The following is a 19,213-nucleotide window of genomic DNA, read 5'->3' as shown; positions in this document are numbered from 1 at the left end:
TGCATCAGGAGTTTGGAGAAAACACGCATCAAACGCTCGAAGAGATCTAAAGAGACCGATACCAAATCGTCTGCGATCCCTACTCAAGCCATGGTCGGAGGCCAAGTACCTAAAGAAGAAGGTACCCTTACAACCGCCTCCACCGTCAGTCACCGTTCACACAGATGCCTCAAGAGAAGGGTGGGGAGGCCACTCTCACCATTGGAAAGTCCAAGGAACCTGGTCTTCCCTCTTCAAAACCTTCCACATCAACTTTCTGGAAGCCATGGCAGTTTTCCTTTCACTGAAGAAACCGAAACTTCGCTGCTCAATCCACATCCGACTGGTTCTAGACAGCGAGGTTGTAATGAGATGCCTAAATCGACAAGGCTCGAGATCGCCTCACATAAATCAAGTGATACTGGCCATCCTCCGCCTAGCGGAGAAGAAGAGATGGCACTTGTCAGCAGTCCACCTTCAAGGGTTCCGCAATGTGACGGCGGACACTCTATCCAAGGTCAACCCTATAATAGTCAGAATGGTGCCTAGACGCAAGATCATTCTCCTCCATCTTACGCAAAGTCCCAGGACTGCAGATAGACCTCTTCGCAACGAGCGGCAAGAAGAAGCTACGCCAGTATGTAGCCCCGTACGAGATCCTCTAGCGGAAGTGACGGATGCAATGTCCATAGATTGGAACAGATAGTCCAAGATCTACCTGTTCCCTCCAACCAACCTTCTGCTGAAAGTCCTCAACAAACTGAGATCCTTTCATGGAACAGCAGCGATAGTGGCCCACAAGTGGCCCAACAGCGTTTGGGTCCCCCTGGTAACGGAACTATGCCTGAAGCTGATCCCGTTGCCGGATCCAGTTCTGACTCAGCAAGTGCAGAAATTGACTGTCTCAGCTTCATCACAGAAAACCCGACACCTTCACCTCATGATTTTCTCGTCTTAGCAGTCAAGAAAAGGTTCGGAATTTCAAGAGACAGTATTAACTTCTTAGAAGAATACAAGTCAAAGTCAACAAGAAGACAATATGAGTCTTCCCGGAAAAAATGGGTCGCCTTTGTCAAGGCAAAGAAACCTAAGGAGAATTCTACGGATTTCTGTTTGTCCTTCTCCATCCATCTCCATGAACAAGGTTTAGCAGCCAATACGATTACTACGTGCAAATTTGCCCTAACCAGACCAGTGCTTTACGCCTTCCTGGTAGACTTCTCTAACGAAATCTTCAACAAGATTCCTAAAGCCTGCGCTAAACTTCGGCCCGCAGCCCCTCCAAAGCCCATTTCATGGTCCTTGGATAAGGTTCTTCACTTAGCATCAGGAGTTTGGAGAAAACACGCCCTGTATGAGACATCATATTTCCTAAATATTTAAATGATTCTACCTATTTAATCCTTTCTCCTTCCAATAATATTCCATCTTCCATTGCATACTCCGTTCTCATCATCTGTATTTTTTTCTATTTATCTTCAGTCCAAGCATATGTGATATTTCATGCATTCTGGTAAGCGAGCATTGCAAATCCTGTGGTGTTCTGCTAACTAACATTATAATTCCTTTTCTAATTCCTTCGTGATTATTTTCTTTTCATCTTATGGCTGCTGTAATTCCTTTCATTTTCACCTCTCTTTGTCGTATTCTTCCTAGTAAAGGGGGGAAATTGATAGTTGTAGTAGAGAAGGACTTTAGGTAAACATTCAAGGGGAAGATGGAACAGCTATAACATTTCTCTTCCTCTTGTTTTGTTAAAGTTTATATAGTTTCTATAGGAGATATCTATTTTAATGTTGTTACTCTTCAGATATTTTATTTTTCCTTGTTTCCTTTCCTCATTAGGCTATTTTCCCGGTTGGAGCCCCCGGGCTTATAGCATCCTGCTTTTCCAACTATAGGGCTGTAACTTAGCAAGTAATAATAATAATAATAATAACAACTACTTATGATCAATCATGATAGAGTTGGGAAGTCTGTGGAAGCAGTGAGACCGAGTGAAAGAAGCATGACGAGAATGGAGAAATGTAACTGTAGTTACTTTAGACAAAAAAATACCTTTAAGGCTTAAAATGAAGATTTATAAGACAGATATCAGATTCGTACTGTTTTATGGGGGCAGACACTGAGCCACTTGAGAAGAAAGAAAGGGCACTTTTGGAGAGAAACGAAACGGGATGGTAAGATAGATTACTGGAATATCACTGCTAAAAAGGATTGAGAATCAAGGTTTAAGAATAACGTGTGGTATGTGTAATGTGAAGAAGACCAAAGCAGATAACCTGAGATACTATATAGTCATGTAATAAGAAGAGAGGAACTGGAACTAATCAAGAGAGCTAAGAACATGCCAGTGATGGTGTTGAAATATAACTACACTAGTTTTATTTTCCGTGTTGATTCCTGATGTGATTGAGAAATTACGATAGCGTGTCCCACTATTAAAAGGTGGGGAAATGCTTATCATTTTGGTAGTATTATTACCATCTAATGGTTCAAGCTGGTATGTCTCCACCACCCCCAATTCGATGGTTTCGCCAAAATTTCTTACATTCTTCTTCTGTGTGTGAGGAAAGTGGGAAATTGATATAAGATTGCTTGTGATGTTTGAAAAATTTTATAGAATGCGATGATGTGTATGTCTGTGAATTTAGATGAGGTACATAAGGACGAGAAGTAATGAATGCAACTCAACTCCGAACTGTATTAATAAATTACAATAATATTTTATGACGGAGCTGAATGGCTACCTGGCTACGGTTGAATGGAAGTTGCCACAACTTCCATTCAACCGTAGCCTACTTGGAGTTGAGTCTCAACTTATTTCTATAGATTATTTTATCGTTTTCATGTAAAGTTTCTTCTAATATGTGAGCCGCGTAAGATACCAAGGATTAGAAGATTAAAAGAAGGATAATTCCGCTGCATTTATTTTACCCACAATGCACTTTTGGCAACAGCCGAGTCGCCGACCCATCCCATGTAAACATTCTTACTTAGTGCCACTGTTGTTTCTTTTATTAGTGTTTGACAATTATTTAAGGTTATTTCGATGTCATTTCTTGAACTGTTATCATTCATGCAGTGTATGGTTGTAATAGCAATAGCTATACAAAAATGTAAGATATAGAGAGTTTCTGTGACAAATTAAGACTCAATCTAGATATGTGTATGGCGTCACTTGATATGTGGTTGAAGAATATGAAAATTTTATTTTGATTTTAACTATATACGAATAGTGCAATTTTCAAAGAGACGATGCTATTACACAAGATAATTTAAAAACACGATGACAGATCGTAGTGATATAATGCCATGATGTAAAAAGGCATATTGAAAACGTCTGTAGCCTAGCATCGTATAGACCTAATCTAACCTAACCGTAGGGAAATTTTATTATACGATTGTTGCAAGTTGACTTGATTGAAATACGTTGGATGTTTTATGAAGTCGACATGGGTCTGTCCTTACGTTCTACATAATACCAGGTTAGTAGTTATAGTCAACTCTTTTTAGAGAGGCAGATTTGCACCGACAGGCAGGGGTGCCCTTGTAGCTCGAAAAAGTTTACTGGTCGCTGATTGGTTGGACAAGGTAATTCTAACCAATCAGATAGCAGGAAACTTTTCCGAGCTAAAAGGGCACCGCTGCGAGTCTGTGCAAATGCGCCTAAAAAAAAAAAAAAAAAAAGTATAGTGGTGAATTTTTCAACAATTATGTACGTATGGTTAGAATTTTACAATTTCTTATACGTTATAAGTTAAGGAAAAATGTTTATGATAGTGTTTGCACCAACTAAATTATGTCATGCCTAGTAGTATGCATTTTGAAATAGAATAAGCTTTCTTCAAGTTAAAGAAATATAACTAAAAAGTTAATCATCAGTATAGTTGTCAAATGAAGGTGTCGGGTTGTGTTGAAATATAACAACAATAATTTTGTTTTCCGTGTTGATTTAAAGAAATTAGGATAGCGTAGCCCACTGTAAAGAGGTGGGAAAAGGCCTGTCATTATGGTAGTGTATGGAATTATATATTGCGAATTTTAACTTGAAAATTATATATATAAAGAGAATAGATTAATGATTAATAAGACTTATTCTTTTTTTTTTTCTTTTTGATTCTCGCAGTCTTAAGTTTTATTTATGAATAATATCAAGGCTACTCATAAAGTTGGTTTTCCTTCGTCAAAAAAAAAAAAAAAAAAAACGAGAAACTGGATATTCTCTCTCTCTCTCTCTCTCTCTCTCTCTCTCTCTCTCTCTCTCTCTCTCTCTCTCTCTCTCTCTCTCTCTCTCTCTCAATACTAAGCTGGTCTTTGCTGCCTAACATGCTTCTTCTCTTCCATTTTGCTGTCCAACATCAGAAGTGTGCACAAAATCCACATGTCGAACGTTCTCAGCACATTACAATTGTTTATTTATTCTAATTATGGGATATATTTTAATTTTATTTTACCTGCCATCCTACCTGTCAATGGCAATGGAATTATCGGAAATTTTGTAGATTTTGTGTTATTGTTACCACATTTGACCCCTTATATGAATTATATATTTGTCTTTTATTACTACTACTACTACTACTACTACTACTACTACTACTACTACTACTACTACTACTTCTTGCTAAACTACAACCCTGGTTGGAAAAGTAGGATGCTATAGGCCCAGAGGCCCCAACAGGGAAAATAGCCCAGTGAAGAAAGGAAACAAGGAAAAATAAAATATTTCAAGAACGGTGAAAACATTAAAATAAATATTTTTTATATAAACTATAAAAAACTTTAGCAAAAGAAGAGGAAGAGACTCAAGATAGAATGGTGTGCCCAAGTGTACCCTCAAGTAAGAGAACTCTAACCCAAGACAATGGAAGACCATGGTACAGAGGCTATGGCACTACCCTAGACTAGAGAACATTGGTTTGATTTTGAAGTGTCCTTCTCCTAGAAAAGCTGCCCGTTTGTTTACGTTTCGAGTACCAAAAGCAGTAACTGTGGAATGGCTCCCCAGTTATTCTCCACCTTTCCATATCGAAGTGTTAACTCTATATGGGGCGCAGATAGCTATGTGGCGTGTTAATACATACGTCCCCTGTTGATATACAATATCCTAGAGGGAAACCTTTAGGGTACTCGCACCAGAAGTTAGAATTCTGTGATAACCTTTAGTTTAATTCTCTGGGAATATCCCTGTAGTTAAATATACCCAAGGAAGCTACTGAAGGAACTTTCCATCAGGACGTCATGGCTTGAGCCCAAAAAAGCTGCTTACCATAGCTAAAGTGTGTTCTACAAATAACTGTATACACAAAAACAATTATTTCTTTCATAAAACCAAATATATTGTAGCCCTTGGCCTTGTAGCACCCTTCTTTTCTAACCAGGCCTGTACTAGCATAGTACGGTTTATAACAGAGCACCATTACTTTCAATATTAATATTATATTTTCAATATTAATCTTACCCGATAATCATGTAGCTGTCAACTCTGTTGCCGACAGAAATCTACGGTAGGGATACGCCAGCGATCGCTATACAGGTGGGGGTGAACACCACAGCGCCATCTGTGGTCAGGTACTCTAGTACTTCTTGTCAACACCACCTCAATTTTTCCTCTGTCGTGCCTCCGGCTAGACCTACATGGATACGCTGTTGATTCTGGAGTTATTGCTCACGATTTGGTGATGTATTTGCTCTAGAGTTTAGCCTTCGCTATTCAGGAAGCTATATCATTAGCTTAGCAAGTTTTTGGAATTAATTTGATTTAATTTTTGATTTAATTTTGGTACGAAGAGAGTATGAACTCTCTTTCACTTTTAAATGGCCGACCCTTCCCTTAGACGGAAGTGTTGGTGTCGAAGAGAGTATAGACTCTCTTAATTTTGCTTAACAAAGTTTTAGATTTATTTTATATCTCTCCGCCTTTTATAGGCCTCTTTGATTAACTTCCTTTTATTATAAACTTATTAAAATTATTTTTTTCAATATTAAACTTACCCGATAATCATGTAGCTGTCAACTCCGTTGCCCGACAGAATTCTACGGGAGGGATACGCCAGCTATCACAATACTAGAAGGGGGTGTACTCACCAGCGCCACCTGTGGCCAGGTACTACAGTACTTCTTGTTGACACCTCCTCAATTTTTCCTCTGTCGTGCTTCCGGCAAGACGTTCTGGGATACGCTTATGATCTTGGAGTATTTTCACGGCTTTTGGTGAAGTATTTCTCTCAGATTTCGGCTGTCGCTTTACTGGAAAACTTCTATATTAGCTTAGATAGCTATTATTTAGTTCTGATTAATGGTTAACGATCTTTTTGCTTGATTTGGAATCCCCACTTGGCTAACTCTTTGATTCAAGATGTCTGACATTTCACAAGCCCCACCCCATAGACGATGTAGGTCTTGTAATAGGCGTATTCCGAAGGCCTCGGTAGATCCTCACACCGCTTGTTCTGACTGTAGGGAAACTCCCTGTCAGTTGGAAGATCGATGTGAGGAATGCGCCGGACTTTCGGAACTTGATTTTGTCCGATTTCTTAAGTATTCAACCAAGTTAGAGAGAGAGAGAGTTAGGAGAAGTTCTTCTCGCTCTTCACTTTTTTCCTCACCTCATGATCCCCTACCTTTTCCTCCCCCTGTAGTGGCTACCCCCGAACCTACTATTTGCCCTCAACCTGATATGTCTGTTGTTTTGCGTGCCATTCAGGCTTTAGGTGACAAAGTGGAGTCGGTGGTTAGTGATCATAAGTCTCTTATGGCCGAAGTCAAGGAACTTAAGGTCAAGAGTGCAGTGGGTGGTGATAGTGCCAGTGCTGTGACGAGTGCTAGTGTCAGTGCAGTGCCAAGTGCTAGTGTCAGTGTCAGTGTGGTGCGTGAGGGTACTTCTGTGCGTGCCAGTCGTCCTCCCAGTCCGGGACCTCTTGCAAGCTCCCAAGCCCAGGGGAGAAGCAATGTCGAAGGGCAAAAGGGTTCGGCAGGCCTTGATCGGCGCACAGAAGTATCCTCGGTGGTTGCGGGCGTGTCTTCCAGAGACCGTCACTCCCACCCGCAGACGATTGAGCCCGTCTTTTGCTCGTCTGCTGAAGAATTGTCAGGGAGGAAACGTTGGACTCAGGTCTCAAGACCTCTCAAACGCAGAGTCCAAACCTCAAGAGCTCTACAACCTGGCTGCAGTCATTGGATCAGCTCTGACTCGCCGCAGTCATCAGTTGAAGGCACTCCTCCTAAGAGGAGTAAGGTGCTGCCGCAACAGATCTCTTCTGTTAAGGCTTTGCCTCAGCAGACCTTAGTGTCTGCCGACCCCAAGTTGACTCTACTGCAGTCCATGCAGTCACAACTTGCGGTCTTGATGCGTGAGTGTCAGGCTGAGAAGGTTACACCTCCTCCTGCGATCGCTCCGCCTAACCGCAGTCCTGCCTGCCAGGCGTACGAGGTTGAGGCTCCTCAGGATACTTTACCACGTTCTGAGTTTCCAGTTTCCGGTGGTGTGCAGCTTCCTCCGCCTTCCATAAGGCAACCTCAGCAATGGGAACAGGAAGCTTATACCTTACTTCCTCCGCTTCCACTTGCGGTTCCACCAGTGAGGCAACACTCTCTTGAGGTACAACAACCTCTCCCATCCATGAGGCAGACACCTCAGCTCTCGCTGCAGCGACCTCAACACCTTAGCCTTGCGCCTCAGGAACCTCAACTCGCGAGACAAGTTATGCGTTCTGCGCAGCCTCTACCCCAACCCTTGCAGCTCACACCTCAGGAACCTCAACTCGTTCCTCAGGAACTTGCTACTGCGCATCCGCTCACCTTACAGCAAGCGCAACCCTTGAGGCAAGCCACTCATGCTAGGACTCAGCCTCCTCCACCCATGCGCCTACCTTCTGCGACTGCTTTTGACCAGCCTTTGCAACCTGAGCCTCAGGTGTTCCCTCAACAGAGACTTGAGGAGGAAACCACAAGCTTTTTTGCTCCAGCCTGTGCTGATTCTGCTGTTCAGCATACCTTACCTCTCACTGCGCTACACTCTGGTGATGAGGTTTCTGATGATGAGGCTGCACACCTGGACCCCTCATCAGACGTGGATGAATCCAAGTCTTCTCCGCCTCCTATTGACTTTCGCAAGGTCTTGGCTCTTTTCAGAGAGGTATACCCAGACCATTTTGTCTCTGCTACCCCCCGCTCTCCGCCATCTGAGTTTTCGCTGGGCATGCAGCCAACCAAGTCATCTTATACCAAGCTCGTCTTTGCAAGGTCCTCTAAGAGAGCGTTAAGAATTTTAGGGGAGTGGTTGCAGTCTAAGCAACAACTAGGAAAGACTTCCTTTATGTTTCCTCCGACTAAGCTCACTTCCAAAGCGGGCGTTTGGTATGCCACAGGAGAGGAACCAGGCTTGGGAGTACCTGCCTCTGCCCAGGCCGACTTCTCAAGCTTGGTAGACTCTCCTCGCAGAACAGCAATGAGGCGCTCTAAGGTTTGCTGGACCTTCTCCGATCTTGATCACTTCCTTAAGGGTGTCTTTAGAGCATTTGAGATGTTCAATTTCCTAGACTGGTGCCTGGGGGCCCTTAGCAAGAAGACCTCCCCTGCGGACAAGGACTCAGCCATGCTCTTAATGTCCTGCATGGATAAGGCTATTAGGGATGGATCTGGCGAGCTTGCTTCGATGTTTGTGTCAGGAGTGCTTAAGAAAAGGGAGCAGCTTTGTTCATTCCTTTCCTCCAGCATCACACCTTGTCAAAGGTCTCAACTCCTTTTCGCTCCGCTCTCTAAGTTCCTGTTTCCCGAAGAGCTTGTTAAGGACTTGTCTGCGGCCCTGATACAAAAGGACACCCATGATCTTGTGGCTTCATCGGCTCGTAAGACTAAGGTTGCTACCTCAGTCCCCAGGACTTATCGCACCCCAGTGGCTGATACTCCTGCTACGAGGTTTATTCCGCCCTTTCGTGGTAGAGCCCCCAGCCGTGGAAGCTCCCGTCCAGACTCTTCCAGGAGCAAGTCTAGGAAAGGTTCCAAGGCTTCTAAAGGCAAAAACTGACTCTCCTCCTCTCCAGACAGCAGTAGGCGCCAGACTCAAGATCTTCTGGCAAGCCTGGGAAAAGAGAGGTGCAGACGCACAGTCTGTCAGTTGGCTGAGGGAGGGTTACAGGATACCATTCTGCCGCAAACCCCCTCTGACCACATCTCCCATCAACCTCTCTCCCAACTACAAAGAAAAGGACAAGAGGCTAGCGTTGCACCAGGAGGTGTCGCTCCTGTTACAGAAGAAGGCAGTGGTTATAGTCCGGGACCATCAATCCCCGGGCTTCTACAACCGTCTCTTTCTGGTGGCCAAAAAGACAGGAGGTTGGAGACCGGTGCTGGACGTCAGCGCGCTCAATGCTTATGTCACCAAGCAGACGTTCACGATGGAGACGACGAAGTCGGTCCTAGCAGCGGTCAGGCAGGAGGACTGGATGGTCTCGTTGGACCTGAAAGATGCTTACTTTCACGTTCCTATTCATCCAGACTCCCAACCTTTCCTGAGATTCGTTTTTGGGAAGGTTGTCTACCAATTCCAAGCCCTGTGTTTTGGCCTAAGCACAGCTCCTATGGTGTTTACGCATCTGATGAGGAATATAGCAAAATTCCTCCACTTATCGGACATCAGAGCCTCCCTTTACTTAGACGACTGGCTGTTGAGAGCCCCCACGAGTCGTCGCTGTCTGGAGAGTCTCAACTGGACTTTAGACTTGACCAAAGAACTGGGTCTGTTAGTCAATCTAGAAAAGTCCCAACTCATTCCCTCCCAATCCATTGTGTACCTGGGAATGGAGATTCGGAGTCAGGATTTTCGGGCTTTTCCATCGGCCCCAAGGATAAGCCAAGCCCTAGATTGCATCCTGAGCATGCTGAAGAGGAGCAGTTGCTCGGTGAGACAGTGGATGAGTCTCACAGGGACCCTTTCATCGTTGGCCCTGTTCGTCGAGCTAGGGAGACTTCACCTCCGCCCTCTTCAATTCCATCTTGCAGCTCATTGGGACAAGGGTTTGACTCTCGAAGCAGTCTCTATCCCAGTCACCGAAGAGATGAGGACCACTCTCTTGTGGTGGAAGACCAATCTCCTTCTCAGGGAGGGCCTATCGTTGGCGATTCAGACCCCCAATCTTCATCTCTTCTCGGATGCATCGGACTCGGGCTGGGGCGCGACCTTGAACGGACGGGAGTGCTCGGGAACGTGGAACGAGGAACAGGAAACGCTCCACATCAACTGCAAGGAGCTACTAGCAGTTCATTTAGCCCTATTGAACTTCAAGTCCCTCCTGCTAGGCAAGGTGGTGGAGGTGAACTCCGACAACACCACAGCCTTGGCTTACATCTCCAAGCAAGGAGGGACCCATTCGAGGAGCCTATACGAGATAGCAAGGGACCTCCTCATTTGGTCAAGAGGTCTAAACATCACCCTAGTTACGAGGTTCATTCAGGGCAACATGAACGTCTCAGCAGATCGCCTAAGCAGAAGGGATCAGGTCATCCCCACGGAATGGACCCTCCACAAGAGCGTGTGCAACAGACTTTGGACCTTGTGGGGTCAGCCGACTATAGATCTGTTTGCCACCTCCATGACCAAGAGACTTCCTTTGTACTGTTCCCCAGTTCCAGACCCAGCAGCAGTTCATGTGGATGCTTTTCTGCTGAACTGGTCCCATCTCGACCTTTACGCATTCCCACCGTTCAAGATCATAAACAAAGTCCTTCAGAAGTTCATCTCGCACGAAGGGACACGGCTGACGCTGGTTGGTCCCCTTTGGCCTGCAAGAGAATGGTTCACAGAGGTACTACAATGGCTGGTCGACGTCCCCAGGACTCTCCCTCTAAGAGTGGACCTTCTACGTCAACCTCACGTAGACAGGTTGCACCCAAACCTCCACGCTCTTCGGCTGACTGCCTTCAGACTGTCGAAAGATTCGCTAGAGCTAGAGGCTTTTCGAAGGAGGCAGCCAGTGCGATTGCCAGAGCAAGAAGGGTATCCACTCGTAGAGTCTACCAATCCAAGTGGGAAGTCTTCCGGAGCTGGTGTAGAGCTAATGCAGTTTCCTCTACCAATACCTCTGTGACCCAAATAGCTGACTTCCTATTACATCTTAGGAATGAGAGATCCCTTTCAGCTCCTACGATTAAAGGGTACAGGAGTATGTTGGCTTCAGTTCTCCGCCACAGAGGTTTGGACCTTTCTTCCAACAAGGACCTTCAAGACATCCTTAAGTCTTTTGAAACTACTAAAGAACGTCGTCTACCCACTCCAGGCTGGAATCTAGACGTAGTCTTAACGTTCCTTATGTCACCTAGGTTCGAACCTCTCCAGTCAGCTTCCTTCAAGGACCTTACCCTCAAGACTCTTTTTCTCGTCTGCCTTGCAACAGCTAAGAGAGTCAGTGAGGTTCATGCCTTCAGCAAGAACATTGGGTTCACATCCGAATCTGCAACATGTTCTTTACAGCTTGGATTCTTAGCTAAGAATGAACTTCCTTCACGTCCTTGGCCTAGATCGTTTGAGATACCTAGCCTCTCCAACATGGTAGGTAACGAGCTAGAAAGAGTTCTTTGCCCTGTCAGAGCTCTGAGATTTTATCTTAATAGGTCAAAACCTATTCGAGGACAATCAGAAGCCTTATGGTGTGCAATCAAGAACCCTTCGAGACCCATGTCCAAGAATGGGGTTTCGTATTATATAAGGCTTCTGATTAGAGAAGCCCATTCTCACTTAAAGGAGGAAGACCTTGCTTTGCTGAAGGTAAGGACCCACGAAGTGAGAGCCGTAGCTACTTCGATGGCCTTTAATAAAAACCGTTCTCTGCAGAGCATAATGGATGCAACCTATTGGAGGAGCAAGTCAGTGTTTGCATCATTTTATCTTAAAGATGTCCAGTCTCTTTACGAGAACTGCTACACCCTGGGACCATTCGTAGCAGCGAGTGCAGTAGTAGGTGAGGGCTCAGCCACTACATTCCCTTAATCCCATAACCTTTTTTAACCTTTCTCTTGAATACTTTTATTGTTGTTTTTATGGTTGTTACGGTAGGCTAAGAAGCCTTCCGCATCCTTTTGATTTGGCGGGTGGTCAATTCATTCTTGAGAAGCGCCTGGGTTAGAGGTTGTGTAGAGGTCCTTTAGTAGGGGTTGCAGCCCTATATACTTTAGCACCTTTGAGTTGATTCAGCCTCCTAAGAGGAACGCTGCGCTCAGTAAGGAAGACGAACTTAAAAAAAGGCAGAGTAACGGTTCAAGTCGACTTCCTTACCAGGTACTTTTATTTCATTGTTATTTTGAGATAACTGATTATATGAAATATGGGATACTTAGCTATCCTTTAATCTTGTACACTGGTTTTCACCCACCCCCCTGGGTGTGAATCAGCTACATGATTATCGGGTAAGTTTAATATTGAAAAATGTTATTTTTATTAGTAAAATAAATTTTTGAATATACTTACCTGATAATCATGATTTAATTGACCCTCCCTTCCTCCCCATAGAGAACCAGTGGACCGAGGAAAAATTGAGGAGGTGTCAACAAGAAGTACTGTAGTACCTGGCCACAGGTGGCGCTGGTGAGTACACCCCCTTCTAGTATTGTGATAGCTGGCGTATCCCTCCCGTAGAATTCTGTCGGGCAACGGAGTTGACAGCTACATGATTATCGGGTAAGTATATTCAAAAATTTATTTTACTAATAAAAATAACATTTTATATTTGTTTATATTCGACCTTTCCTAATAGTAGGCGGTCTTTTCTTGGAACCGAAGTTAATTAACTTTGAGCCCGTCATTTCGTTTTTACCTGTTAACATATTATGCTATTTTAATGTTTTTGAAAGAATTTCTTTGATAGTCTTGTACTGTTTTCAAAGTTGAACTAACGTTTTGTTTTGTCTCTGCAGTTGTTGACGTTCAGAACTTTCAACTTGCGCTCTATCGTTACGATAGAGAGAGAGTCTATCACGGTGTCACGTTGCAGTAAGAGTAAACCGATTCTAGCGTTTTGTTCATTCTTTCTTAGCTTAAATGGTTCTATTCTAATAAAGGAACTTTTTATTTGGGAAACCTTTCAGTTTTTTTCCTTTAACAATAATATGTTTTAACGATATATATAATTGGGCTCTTCTCTCAGGTGCTAAGTCAAGAGAGAGAGAGAGAGAGATAGAGACGGAGGGAGAGAGAGGAGGATAAACGTTTCGTTCAAGCGGGTAACGTTGTTATCGTTTTTGCTCTTCTCCCTAGTCTCTTTAGGGGAAGAAGGTAAACGTTTCTAGAGTTTTATTCTTGTTCTCAGACTTTATGCGGTGAGAGATTTTAAACGTAGTTTATTTGATCTAGTGTTTAATCTCTTTTCCAGCCACTGAATTATTTATCTTTCATTATGTTTTTCTGTTACATTGTAATACTGTTTTCGCAATTTCTAACTTTTAATGAAGGATAGAATTGCGTGTTTCAGGTACAAACCACTTAAAGTTTCGAGTTCAGTGAAATAAGTGCAAACAGAAAATCAAAAGTGATACAGTGATAAGCGCAAAGTGTTACAGTGTTGGGTTCGTCTGTTCGTGCCAGTTGTTCGCCTAGTCTGGGACCTCTTACAAGCTCCCAAGCCCAGGGGAGAAGTAATGTCGAAGGACTTATGGGTTCAGCAGGCCTTGATCGACGAACAGACGTTTCCCTCCGTGGTTTCGGGTGTAACCAACTCAAGTAGCCAACGTGATCACCCCACCCACACAAAGACGAGAGAGCCCATTTATTCCTCGTCTGCGGAAGAGGTTTCTCGCAGAAACCATGGACCAAATCTTGCAGCTTTTAAGTGCAAGTCGGTCCCTTCCGCACAAGTCCAACTCCTAGGTGGTGCCATTAGCACTGGGTCAGTTCGGACTTGCTGCAGTACGACAACTGCACACCTCCCAGAGAGGCAAGGTGGTATCGCAACAGACAGTAACTCCGTCTGTTGCCGCACCAGCTGTTTTAGACCCTCAGTTTCAACGGACAGTAGCTCCGTTTGTTGTTGTCTTTCTTAAACTCTAGTGGTCTATGCTGCTGACAATGCAGTCTCAGCTTGCGGTGTTGATGCAGGAGTTTCAGGCAGAGAAGGTTAACACACCTCCTCCTGCGAGCGCTCCTCCACCTCTACGCAGTCCAGCCTGCCAGACGTATGATGTTGAGGTTCCTCAAGCTACCTCCATGCGTGAGCTGCTGCATTGGGAGTTGCCAGATACCAGCTCTGTGCAGCAACCTCCACTTTCCTTGAGGCAGGAGCCTCTTGCCACGCGGCAACCTCCTCAACACTTGAGGCAGGAGCCTTATGCTTTGCAGCAACCTCCTCTACCCTTGAGGTAGGAGACTCATGCGTTGCGACTACCTCCTCCATCCTCGAGGCAGCTACCTCTTGCGGTGCGACAACCTCCACCATCCTCGAGGCAGCAACCTCAACTCCACCTCTGCGCAGTCCACCCTGCCAGATGTATGATGTTGAGGTTCCTCAACCTACCTCCACGCGTGAGCTGCCGCATTGGGAGTTGCCAGATACCAGCGCTATGCAGCAACCTCTTGCGTTGCGGCAACCTCCACCATCCTTGAGGCAGCAACCTCAACTCTTGCGGCAGCCACCTCCACTCTTGAGGCAAGAACCTCAACTCTTGAATGGGCTCTCGTGGCATGGTTGGTTTCGACCTGGCCTTTCATTAGAAGGGGCTAGCGTTCGATCCCAAGTATGAGGTAGAAATTTATTTCTATTTGAACACGATGTTGTGTTGATATTTATCCATATTGACTCATTAGGGGTAATTTGAATGAATTACTACCAATTGTGTCACGTGGTGGCCCGGGGAAATCTGGTAAAACTCGCTGGTAAAGAGCTAGATTAGTGTCAGGTTCAGATTTCTTTAAAAAATCCTCCTCTACCCATGAGGCAGCCTCATGCTTATGAGGAGCCTCATGCTATGCGGCATCCTCCTCAAACCATGAGGCAAAAGCCTCATGCTATGCGGCAACCGCCTCAACCCATGAGGCAGGAGCCTCATACTATGCGGCATCCTCCTCAACGCATGCGGCATAAGCCTCATCCCTTGCAGCTTGAGCCTCATCCCATGCAGCATGAGTCTCATACCATGCAGCATGAGCCTCATCCCATGCAGCATGAGCCTCATTCCATGCAGCATAAGCCGCACGCCATGCAACATGCTCTGCTTACCTTACAGCATGCTCTACATACAGCATGCTCTGCATACCTTACCGCATGCTTCTCAGTCACACATCTTTGGTTGTTGCCAACTCACTAGACTGTCAAGCAGTTTCATAACGTTGCCTTCTAGTCTGCTGCTTTTGCACCAGTGAAACCCTCACTGAGAGAACTTAGCTTTTCTCGGATATGGTTCCTGTAGATGAGAAAGTGCTATTCTCCCTCCTTCTGATTTTCCCTTGAGGACTCTGTCATTTGGAGAGGAGCCTTTAGCTGCTTAGCCTCCTTTGGACTTTTATTTAAGCATAGCATGCTTCCAGGGAGGGTAATGGTTCCACTTCAGTCGCTAACCCCGTCTGTTACCACACCTGCTCCCATAGACCTTGAGCTGTGTTGCAAGACATGCAGTCCAAGCTTAGTCCTTGTTAGAGGATTTTTTGTTTACGGAGTCAGTGTGTCACTGGGAAGACGTTCAACAACCAGCAGAAGTGTCTTGTTGTGACGCAGTGCGGCAACCTCAGCAACCCAATAAGGAGTTGTCTGTACGACCCAGACAGTCTAGACAGCTTCGGGTTGTCACTGTACTTCCTCGCTTCCCCATGGTTGACAGTTCACAGACTGTGCAGCAGTACCATGATCTTGTGTCCGGCTCCGTCAGACGACTAGCTTTTAAGAGCTCCCACAAGTCGTCGCTGTCTGGAGATTCTCAGATGGACTATGGATCTGACCAAGGAACTGGGCCTCCTGGTCAATTTTGAGGAGTCCCAGCTCGTCCCATCCCAGACCATTGTCTACCTGGGTATGGATCTTCAGAGTCGAGCTTTTCGGGCTTTTCCGTCGGCCCCAAAGATATACTAAGCCCTAGATTGCATCCAGAGCATGCTGAGAAGGAACCGATGCTCAGTCAGGTAGTGGATGAGTCTAACAGGGACACTTTCATCGCTGGCACTGTTCATCGAGTTAGGGAGACCCCACCTCCCCCCCTTCAGTATCATCTAGCGGCTCACTGGATAAAGGACATGACGCTAGAGACGATCTCAGTTCCTGTTTCCGAAGAGAGGAGGTCTACTCTCACGTGGTGAAAGAACAGCTTTCTTCTCAAGGAAGTCTACCTTTGGCTGTTCAGAAACCCGACCGCCGTCTCTTCTCTGACGCATCAGACACGGGCTGGGGTGCGACTTTGAACGGACAGGAATGCTCGGGAACATGGAATCAGGAGCTAAGGACACTTCACATCTATTGCAAGGAGCTGTTGGCGGTTCATCTGACCTTGATAAACTTCAAGTCCCTCCAGCTTAACAAGCAGGGAGGGACTCATTCGTGGAAGTTGTTCTAGATCGCAAGGGACCTCCTCATCTGGTTAAAAGATCGAAAGCTCACGCTGGTAACGAGGTTCATTCAGGGCGATATGAATGTCATGGCAGATCGCCTTAGCCGGAAGGGTCAGGTCATCCCCACAGAGTGGACCCTTCACAAGAATGTTTGCAGCAGACTTTGGGCCCTGTGGGGTCAGCCAACCATAGATCTGTTCGCTACCTCGATAACCTAGAGGCTCCCGTTGTATTGTTCTCCGATTCCAGACCCAGCAGCAGTTCGGATGCTTTTCTGCTGGATTGGTCCCATCTCGACCTGTATGCATTCCCGCCGTTCAAGATTGTCAACAGGGTACTTCAGAAGTTCGCCTCTCGCAAAGGGACACGGCTGACGTTGGTTGGCTCCACTCTGGCCCGCGAGAGAATGGTTCATAGAGGTACTGCAATGGCTGGTCGACATTCCCAGGACTCTTCCTCTAGGAGTGGACCTTCTACTTCTACCTCACGTAAAGAAGGTACATCCAAACCTCCACGCTCTTCGTCTGACTGCCTTCAGACTTTCGAAAGACTCTCAAGAGCTAGGGGCTTTTCGAAGGAGGCAGCCAGAGCGATTGCCAGAGCAAGGAGGACATCCACTATCAGAGTCTATCAGTCTAAAGGGGAAGTCTTCCAAAGCTGGTACAAGGCCAATGCAGTTTCCTCATCCAGTACCACTGTAACCCAGATTGCTGACTTCCTGTTACATCTAAGGAACGTAAGATCCCTTTCAGCTCCTACGATTAAGGGTTACAGAAGTATGTTGGCAGCGGTTTTCCGCCACAGAGGCTTGGATCTTTCCACCAACAAAGATCTACAGGACCTCCTTAGGTCTTTTTAAGACCTCAAAGGAACGTCGGTTGTCCCACTCACAGGCTGGAATCTAGACGTGTCCTAAGGTTCCTTATGTCATCAAGATTTGAACCTCTCCAATCAGCCTCTTTTAAGGACCTCACATTAAAAACTCTTTTCCTCGTGTGCTTGACAACAGCTAAAGAGTAAGTGAGATCCACGCCTCAGCAGGAAACATAGTTTTCAACATCTGAAACGGCTACATGTTCCTTGCAGCTCGGTTTTTTTGCTAAAAACGAGCTTCCATCACGTCCTTGGCCTAAGTCGTTCGAGATCCCAAGCCTGTCCAACTTGGTGGGGGACGAACTGGAGAGAGTACTTTGCCCAGTTAGAGCTCTTAGGTACTATTCTAAAAGGTCATAACCTTTACGAGGACAATCAGAAGCCTTATGGTGGGCTATCAAGAAGCCTTCTCTTCCAAGGTTCTAAGAACTCAGTTTCTTACCTATTCAGGCTCTGATTAGGGAAGCACATTCTCATCTGAAGAAGAAGACCTTGCTTTGCTGAAGGTAAGGACACATGAAGTGAGAGCTGTGGCTACTTCAGTGGCCCTCTAACAGAACCGTTCTCTGCAGAGTGTTATGGATGCAACCTATTGGAGATGCAATTCAGTGTTCGCATCATTCTATCTCAAAGATGTCCAGTCTCTTTACGAGAACTGCTACACCCTGGGACCATTCGTAGCAACGAATGCAGTAGTAGGCGGGGGCTCAGCCACTACATTCCCATAATGCCATAACCTTTTTAAACCTTTCTCTTGAATACTTTTTATGGGTTGTACGGTTGGCTAAGAAGCCTTCCACATCCTTGTTGATTTGGCGGGTGGTCAATTCTTTCTTGAGAAGCGCCGAGGTTAAAGGTTGTGATGAGGTCCTTTAGTATGGGTTGCAGCCCTTTATACTTCAGCACCTAAGAGTCGTTCAGCATCCTAAGAGGGACCGCTACGCTCAGTAAGAAGACGTACTTAATAAAGGCAGAGTAATGGTTCAAGTCGTCTTCCTTACCAGGTACTTATTTATTTTATGTTATTTTTGAATAACTAATAAAATAAAATACGGGATAACTTAGCTTCTGTGTTAACATGTATGCTGGTCTCCACCCACCACCCTGGGTGTGAATCAGCTACATGATTATCGGGTAAGATTAATATGAAAAATGTTATTTTTCATTAGTAAAATAAATTTTTGAATATACTTACCCGATAATCATGATTTAATTGACCCACCCTTCCTCCCCATAGAGAACCAGTGGACCGAGGAAAAAATTGAGGTGGTGTTGACAGAAGTACTAGAGTACCTGACCACAGATGGCGCTGTGGTGTTCACCCCCACCTGTATAGCGATCGCTGGCGTATCCCTACCGTAGATTTCTGTCGGCAACAGAGTTGACAGCTACATGAATATCGGGTAAGTATATTCAAAAATTTATTTTACTAATGAAAATAACATATCATTAAAAAGGTGATACTTCAGAAGTTGTCTAATGAAATCTTTGAGTTAGTGTTTACAAATGAAGGAAATCGTATAATAAGTCATTTCTATTTGACTAAACCTTTTACTGCCTTGAGCCCCCTTTTTCTGCAATACGAACACTATGCTTACAATGCCAAAAATAATACGTAGAATTGGCCGATCATAGAATTGAATATTAAGCCTTTATGACATCATTAGGTCAGTAATTGAATCGTAAACATACACTTTTGGACGGAACTGTTTGTCAAGAAGTTAATGAGTAAAGCCTGTCCACACGATCGAGCATGCCCGACGGGCAAACAGTGATACCAGGCCACAATAGTAGTGAAAATGAGGGTTGATGATGTCAGAAGCGGTAAAACTAAAGGCA

At 45.1% G+C, this 19,213-nt stretch overlaps 1 protein-coding gene across 1 annotated transcript in view; it reads left to right on the top strand.

Annotated features, from left to right (window-relative positions):
* Positions 1-2,798: 2,798 nt before the first annotated feature.
* The window catches only part of LOC137628687 (uncharacterized), a 121,036-nt gene continuing 104,621 nt past the window's right edge, over positions 2,799-19,213 (top strand). The window contains exon 1 of the mRNA XM_068359847.1: positions 2,799-3,467. The gene's annotated coding sequence lies outside the window, so the exon portion shown is untranslated. The remainder of the gene's footprint in view (positions 3,468-19,213) is intronic.

This window comes from Palaemon carinicauda, chromosome 2, assembly GCF_036898095.1.
Source record: "Palaemon carinicauda isolate YSFRI2023 chromosome 2, ASM3689809v2, whole genome shotgun sequence".
Classification (NCBI taxonomy): domain Eukaryota; kingdom Metazoa; phylum Arthropoda; class Malacostraca; order Decapoda; family Palaemonidae; genus Palaemon; species Palaemon carinicauda.
The sequence above is the reverse complement of the archived record's forward strand: the minus strand, read 5'-3'. Positions and strand labels throughout refer to the sequence as shown.